The sequence below is a fragment of the Tachypleus tridentatus genome, chromosome 11 (assembly GCF_004210375.1).
Source record: "Tachypleus tridentatus isolate NWPU-2018 chromosome 11, ASM421037v1, whole genome shotgun sequence".
Lineage (NCBI taxonomy): Eukaryota > Metazoa > Arthropoda > Merostomata > Xiphosura > Limulidae > Tachypleus > Tachypleus tridentatus.
In genome coordinates this window covers 12,388,623-12,397,867 of record NC_134835.1, presented here as the reverse complement: position 1 = coordinate 12,397,867, position 9,245 = coordinate 12,388,623, and positions in this window count along the sequence as shown.

Genomic DNA, 9,245 nt, shown 5'->3' with positions numbered 1-9,245 from the left:
AGTTTTGTGTCTGGTTTTTGAATAAATTTGTTATTGACTGGAATGTTATATTTTGTTACTAATTTTGCCAAATTTTGGTTATTTTTCTGCTGATGTCGGGAATATATGGTATGCAGCAGTATATGGTTTCGTGAAAAACTCAATATACTAAGAAATCAAATAAACACAGCCATAAAACTATGCTCACCGGATAAAATTAACGATGAATTAGACAAAATAAAACAATACTTCACCAACATCAATCAGTTACCTCCACAAAACGTAGAAAACATTATATGCACACACCTAGACGAAAAGCAAAATCAACTGACAAAAGTAAATAAACCCCACGATTTAAAAAATCACGAAACCATATACTGCTGTTCTCCTTTGTATTATGAAAGTATCTTCAATCGCGAAATTTATCAAAACTTTAAAATCACTGTGCGACTCCTAAAATATTGATGTATTCAAAAACAGTTCACATGCAGAAATTTTACCTCAATACCAAAAAAATTAAAAGTTAGAACCAAAACTATTTAATAAAATTGCCTGATGTAGCTCAGAACCACATTAAGGCGCAGCCATCTGTCAGTCCACCAATTCCCTCACTGGTTTTGCAATGAAATAACATTAAAATAATGACTACTGGATGTAAGTTTTAGAGGACAAACATCAGAACAGATTGTTGTTTTCCCAGAACCTCTTGTTGTTCCAACAATTGCAGATAAAAAATTTTGCTTTGGTACGCTTTCTTTTTTTACTTCACTCAATTAAGTTAATTTCATAGTCTGGACTCTACGTTATTACGTGTGTTCTGTTTCTACAATTTTCCCACCTTATTATACATATCCATCTGTGGTGTAGCGACAGGGACTCCCAAAGTATTCTTGGAAACTTATTAATTATCAGTGACCTAGTTATATTCGACCCACACTCACTCCAGGAAAACAATACCATCTCCTATTACCATATTAAAAACTTTCGGCCTTGGTCTAGATTCTTCAGTAGTTGTCAATATACCACCAGCAAAGACCGTCATAATTGTGAAGTCTTTGGGTTACATCTATTTCTTGTACTTCATTTTTAGTGAACTCCAACTTCTACATGCACTTCATCTATACATACTGATCCTACTTCCCGATCTTCAGTATCTTTTAAAGACGGATTCCTAATTTTTACCATGACAAAACTCTTTCTGAGATCCCCAGATATTGTAACTGTGCTGACATTCAATAAGTTCTATCATTTGCATCTCATAGCCAAAGAAGGTAATTCTATTATCTGTAAGATCCTAGGTGCAAAAGCAGGTGATTTTATTATCTATTGCATCCTAATTACCAGAGCAGGGTTTGGTAAGCTAGGATCAAGCATTACTGTGCAGAAACTTAACTCTTCTAGTTTAAATTGCAGCAAACCACTGTGTAAACGTATATTTTTTCCACATGGCTTTCGTGGAAAATAAAATAATATATGCACTACATTGGTGACGTTTCTGCCCTAAAAGCTTTTGTATTATTGATGCATATAGCTCAAGTATGTGATTCGAACTATTTATATTAGCATGAAGCTTAAGTACCCTTTTGTAACACTCCTCTGATTATTTTATATTGTGAGAAATTCTTCACAAGTTCCTCAAAAAATCCTCTATCCATGCATTACCGTGTATCAAATTGAATTGGTAAATGCGTCTAAGTAGACTTCTCAAATCTAAGTAAAGTTCCCTTATAATGTCGTAACGAACATTCACCTCAATAAACTAATATAACATCACAGAAGCTTTGAGCTTGCTTTTGATTCAGCATATTAAAAACGCTTAATCCTCAACTTCCGCTGTCTTTCACTTCAACATTTTCACACACGTTTCTTCTTTCTATAACGTCTTCAGCATTATTGTCTTCTTCCTTTATCTTATACCAATCTTACATCAGTCCATTTTGCTTCAATATGGTGTGGTATAGCTCTTCTAGCCATCTGCCTAAAGATGACCATCCCAATAAAGTTAACATCAATTTGGTTGGGGGTCATCTATGGTGTCTTCCCACTGCCTGAATTTTTTGTATTCTCAACTTCTAATATCGACTACGTGTTTATACAACGTTGTACTCTCAGACTCACTCTTCATGTTAAATAAACTATCTATCCCTAAATATGAACTATATAATGGCATCCAATAATTATATCCACCTCATACACTTTCGCATCCACTATGTTCACCAATATTTTCTCAAATATATTGTCGTATTTGACAATCTTCTTTCCATACAGCTTGACACAAAATGTTAAAATAATAAATAACACACAATGTTAAAATATAACACACAATGTTAAAATAGGTTCGCAATTAAAAACTGATTAATTAAGGTCAAAATGTGACCACTAAAGTGTTGACTCTATGTGTTTCGACGTTGTAACATCATCTTGAGAAATGTGTTGACTCTATGTGTTTCGACGTTGTAACATCATCTTGAGAAATGTGTTGCTATACATATTTTTAACCCTTTGTGTTATTTATTATTTTAACATTACACGCAAGAAATGATACTCATGATACGTGATTCATAACAAAGACGTTTGAAAGACAAAGTAGTAAACTACAATTTCTAGTGAAGTGTAAAAGGAAGAAAGCTTGTTTATAATGAAGCACAATGCTACACAATGGGCTATCTGTGCTCTGCCCACCAAGGACATCGAAGTCCGGTTTATAACGTTGCAACTCCGTGGACATAACGGTTGTGCCACTAGGAGATTAAATAAAATTATTCTAAAATTTATACAAATGAAAAAAAAAATGAACTAACAGACACTATATATTACATTTCAAGCTCCACCCACACAGTGGCACAATGATATATTTACTGACTTATGCTGCTATAAACCGGGTTTCGATACCAGTGATGGGCAGAGTACAGATAACCTCTTGTGTATTTGGTTTATTAATGTCACACAAAGCCACACGAGCATTATATTCGCTAGCCGTCACTAATTTAGCAGTGTAAGACTGGAGAAAAAGAAGCTAGTCATCACCACCCACCGCCAACTCTTGGGCTACTCTTTTACCAACGAATAGTGGAATTGACTGTAACATTATAACGCCCCCACGGCTGAAAGTGCGAATATGTTTATTGTGATTGGGATTCGAACCCGAGACCTCAGATTAGGATTCGAGCACATTGACCACCTGGCTATGCCAGACCGCCTTTGCGCAGCCTTACGCTTAATAAGAAACAAACAAATTATCAATCAAAAGAAAAGAAATGCCATAACCAAGCAGAATATTAAGGTAAATCAAACACATCTTGAAGTATCAAAACAAAATTATGAAAACCATTGGATGAAATCAGAAAATATTATTAAAACCAGAGAATGAACGACATTGATAAATATAAGTTTAAGTAAATCAGAAATATAAAAGTTTGATAAATAGAAAAAAAGACAATTAATAAATGAAATTATATAACCTGAAGGTTATACAAGGTTATAAAAGGTTTGGAGAATCCGAAAATTGTAAACACCTCAGTGATAATTTTTGGTAATTATCGGTCAGAGGTACGTATTAAATAAAGATTTAAAGTTTGTTTCTAAATTATCGATTATTAAGAAAGAATAAATAATAACAGATATAGAAACTAACTTGGATAAAGTGATAGACGGGAACTGTAAAAACTTATCTAGAACTGAATAAACTTGTAGGTAATTTTAACCTTGTGGAAAAGAAACAAAATGCTGATATGGAAGCCGTAAAATCCTTAAGAGAAAAATTAACATATTTTTTATTGTAAAACATATAAAGAGGGACAAATTGTGTTACTTTATAAAAGTAGATTAGAGTAGGGCTATCTACGCTAGCCATCCTTAATTTGGCAGTGTAAGACTAAAGAGAAAGTAGCTAGTCATCACACCCACCGCCAACCCTTGGGCAAATCCTTTAGTAAATAATAGCGGGTTGAACGTCACATTATAACGCCCCTACAGCTGAAAGGGTGAGCCTGTTTTGTGTGACAGGGATACAAACCCTTGACCTTTAGATTACGAGTCGAGTGCTCTAATCACCTAAAGTATGGTACAAAAGGAAAATTGAAGTGTAACCCTATAAGCAGATATTATGAATACGTTAAAACAAGTTATCCAAACTGGTTGACTTTAACTGATGTTAAGAAATAAGGTTAAATCAAACTAATTTCATTACTCAATGATATTACGCACTTCGAAAGATACCTATAATAATTAACAGTTTTAGACCAATAGTGTCGACTATAGGTATGTCGTGATATCGAATGGCTGAGCATATATCTCAAACGTATTCCATTTTAAGAAATAAAAACAAATACACCGTTAAAAATGTTGTATAATTTGTAGAGAACATTAAGAATGAAAAATTAACTAAAATCGATTTGTTATTAGTTTTTAAAAGCGTTCCGATAGAGGAAGCTATCGAGTGTTTTGAGAAAAAAAATGTTCGAAAATAAAATTCCATCAGTGAAAATTATGTTTAATTTCACGTGTGTAAGATCCATTTTTATAAATAAAGAGTTAGTTATGGAGTCATCACTTTCACCTTTTTATGTGACTTGTATATGGATGTATTTCACACTAAAGCCATAAATGATGCAAAATGTGAAACTGACATTTGGATAAGGCATGTGAATGACATATTCTTGGTGCGGAGATATGGTAATAAGGCATTAATTGAGTTTTCGTGTTATTTGAATAATACAGAAACACCCATCTAATTTACTTCTGAAATTGACAAAAATAATAGCTGGCCTTTCCTAAATGTATTAATAAAAATGAACTTATAAGGTAATCTAAAAACATCTATTTATCGGAAACTCCTTTCAGTCCTTTTGTCTCCACACTGAGAGTAATGTAATTCTACGCCACAAAAATAAGTGCCTTTTACGCATACATTCATAGAAATTTGTACTCAACACGAAAACTTAAAAAATGATATATTACAAAAGAAATTTCTAGTAACTTAAGGAGTATTTAATCCAAATATTATAAATGATTTGTTTGTTTGTTTTTTTGGAATTTCGCACAAAGCTACACGAGGGCTATCTGCGCTAGCCGTCCCGAATTTAGCGGTGTCAGACTAGAGGGAAGGCAGCTAGTCATCATCATCCACCGCCAACTCTTGGGCTACTCTTTTACCAACGCATAGTGGGATTGACCATCACATTATAACGCCCCCACGGGCTTAACTAATAATTGATTATAATTTAATTAATTGTATCGAAAATTATAAATATGTTTTCTTGTATTTTTACCGATTAATAAGATAAAGGAAAATTCAGGTGATACCAAACATAAAATACAGTTAATATAAGTAATGAAACAGGGATCTATATAAATGGATTGTGGAACTATTTATGTTGCACAAACTTTATATTATTTAGAACAGCATTTTTATATTGTTATTGTTTTGTTTTCAGTTTTGTTATTGGGAAATCAGCATAATTAAAGAGTTTAAAACGGGGAACACATTTTATGATTGAAAAATTACCTATTGATGACTGTGTATCTCAGACAATCTTGATATGGGATACAAATATAATTATGAGAAAACTAACAAAATAAAAATTTGTAACTAATTAAAAAGTCCTCTTTGTGGAATAAAGAGACACGTGTTCTTGTATTAACGAGACACGTGTTCTTGTATTTTTTCACATTTCTTATTTTAATACCTTTACGTCAGATAGTAGAGTTGCACAATATATTATGTTACCAGGTTATTAATTATTTTTATTTTAAACACAATTTTATGGTTGATTTCGCAACTAATGTTATATGAATAAAGACTGAAAAAAAACGTAAGGGTTAGGTTTTTTGTTTGTTGAGAATTCAAAGCAAAGCTACACATGGGCTATCTGTACTCTGCCCACCACGGGTATCGAAACTCAGTTTTTAGCGGTGTGAGTCCGCAGACATTCAGCTGAGCCACCTGGGAGCGGAGAAGTTTTTTCATTGTTTTTTTACACTATTATAACCATTATTTCAACTGTGCTTCTGGCGACAGAGCAAACTAGCAGTGAATTATAAAGTACACAAGTCCTAAATCTTAATGTTACTATAATAAAGATTTTTAGAGACTTCACTTAAATCATTTTTAAAAGAAAATAATTTGTTATAAACGATAGTGTGCTAGTGTTTTCCGGAGTTCATGTTTAAGATCTGAGCAGTTATCAACAGAGAGGCGTTTAATAAGGAAACATTAACTCATTGTAAATTTTGTCTGTACATGAATAATTCATTTTTTTTGTCTTTCTGATTAATTTTCATTCATCTCTCAAGTGAGTTCTTGAAGATTTTTAGATAAAGCACATTCATTTTAGGTTTGACGTTTTCAATCCAGTTAGTTTGACTAGGGCTATCTTTGTATCTTCAACCGTCGAATTAACCCTGAATGTGAGTCCCTTTCTATTTTATTTAAGAACCAACACACACGACTTCAAAGTAGAAATCCAGTTTACACTTCACAGCATCCAATTAACGCTGTTCCCGCTGCTGTGTTCCCTCCCTAGCTTCTTGCCCCACGTGACTCTGTAAGAATTCATTATACAAAGTATGTAAACTCCCTACCTGCTTCTCAGGGTTGGGTGTCACTTGGCGTCTATACGAAGTAGCACTGATAAATGAAAAATTGCTACAGTGATCGTATGAACTTCCTTTTGATGGCTAGTTTTCACTCATATTATTGCTTCTATTCTGTTCCATCCAGGTTGGTACGTACAGGATAAATGGGTGTGGTCTGTTCTGGCGTAGCCGTTCGTTTGTTTTCTTGGTGGTCACTGCCTGTGAGATAAGACACACGATTACTGTGGGCTTTTCTGGGCAGTGCTGATAAACTAATCAACTGTAGAGAATGGTTAACCCCCACAAGTTTCTTTGGTGAGTTCCATGGGGCCCTTTAATGGAATTTAAAGAAATACAACAGGAGCTAAAAAATCGCATGCAAAGCTAATAATATCTTTCAGAAATATTTTTCGAAAGTATATGCTTATATACATGAATAATTCTAATACTATTAGCTATATTGATTATCACTAGGAAACTGAATGACCACCACAATATGATAATGAATTTTATATTAAAGTATCACAGTAGAAATAAGAAATTAATTGACGTTGTTGGTCATATTTTTCAACTTGAAGTCATGGCGAATAATGCATATAGTCATGGGGCCAAATGCGTTAGAGATACTTCATCTATGTATATCTACGGCCATATAAGGCCATTGTTATATACGTATGTTTTTGTGTCTTTGTATTATCGATATATTTGTTCCGTTTTGAAAACAAATGACAGAAATAGAGCTCTGCATGGCCTTGTGGTTAGGGTGGTTGAGTCGTAATGTGAGGGTTGCGGGTTCGAGTCCCAGTCGCACCAAACATGCTCGCCCTTTCAGACGTGGGGACGTCATAATGTGGTAGTCAAGACGAGTAGCGCAGATAATCCTTGTGTAGCTTCGCGCGAAATCAAAAAACAAACAACCAGACAGTAATAGATAAAATACTTAACCAAAAAGTATTTCATTAATTAGGAAAACTATTTACATTTTAGTTTAATATTAAAGACACTAACACACACATTAAACACGATACCAGTAGTATCAACGACTAGTTTAGGTTATACAGTTAAAGATTTTGCTGTAAAATCATACTATAAATTTCACATCGAAATGGGTCAAGAGTTGACCAACAGGTGTCCTGCTGTAATATGTTTGTTTGTTTTTGAAATTCGCACAAAGCTATCTGTGCTAGCCGTCCCTAATTTAGCACTGTAAGACTAGAGGGAAGGCAGCTAGTCATCACCACCCACCGCCAACTCTTGGGCTACTCTTTTACCAACGAAAAGTGGGATTGACCGTCACATTATAACGCCTCCACGGCTGGGAGGGCGAGCATGTTTGGTGTGGCGGGAATTCGAACCCGCGACTCTCAGATTACGAGTCGAACGCCTTAACCCACATGGCCATGCAGGACCGTCGGGGGGTGAAATACCACCCATTAAACCTGCTACGAAATCACACCTATTGGAGCGTAAAATTTAGAAACAAATACATTCACAAGCAAGATTTAAGTAATTTCATATTGACAGCAGCGAAATGTATTTAAAACAGATAATTGAAATATTGGCAGTAGAGTGACGCCTTAAAATATATTTAAAATATTGACAATAGAGTGACACCTTAAAATATATTTAAAATATTGACAGTAGAGTGACACCTTAAAATATATTTAAAATATTTACAATAGAGTGACACCTTAAAATATACTTAAAATATTGACAACAGAGTGACACCTTAAAATATATTTAAAATATTGACAATAGAGTGACACCTTAAAATATATTTAAAATATTGACAATAGAGTGACACCTTAAAATATATTTAAAATATTGACAGTAGAGTGACACCTTAAAATATATTTAAAATATTTACAATAGAGTGACACCTTAAAATATATTTAAAATATTGACAATAGAGTGACACCTTAAAATATATTTAAAATATTGATAGTAAAATACTATTTTTAAAACATATTATTAAAATATTCTTTCAACACATGTGAATATTTTAGAACTATTATTACTTTGTTCATTTATAAAACGAAGTATTATTATTAAATTCATGTTCACCATAATCGTCAATACTTTTATTTTTCATTGTTCTTATAAGATGGAATGAAACGTGTTATATTCACCAATTCTACGCCCCCGCCTGTACAACGGTAAGTCTACGGATTTACAACGCTAAAATCAGCGTTTCGATTTCCTTTCGGTGGGCTCAGCAGATAGCCTGACGTTGCTTTGCTATAAGAAACACACACTAGCTCTATTTAAAATTTCTTATTTTAAACTCAGGCTAAGAATTATCGTATTCAATTTTGCTTTTAATAAAATTAGCTTTCTTTCTTTTAGCTATAATATAATGTTAACAATAGTGAACGGTTACCTTCCAAATAAAAATGGGTTTTCTTCCAACGTGTTAAGTCTGTATTAAACGGTATAGTTATATCGCGTCACCAAGTAAAGAGTGGATTAGGTAGTTAGTTATCACCATTAGATTCCATCTAGGAACATAAGGTCGCAATCGCTTGCGGATTCTTCAACAGGTATTTAAGTGAGTAGGTTGTTAGCCCACTGCACCGAGCCGTCCCTAATTTAGTAGTGTAAGACTAGGGGGAAGGCAGCTTGTCATCATCACCCACCGCGAACTCTTGGGCTACTCTTTTACCAACGAATAGTGGAATTGATCGTTACAT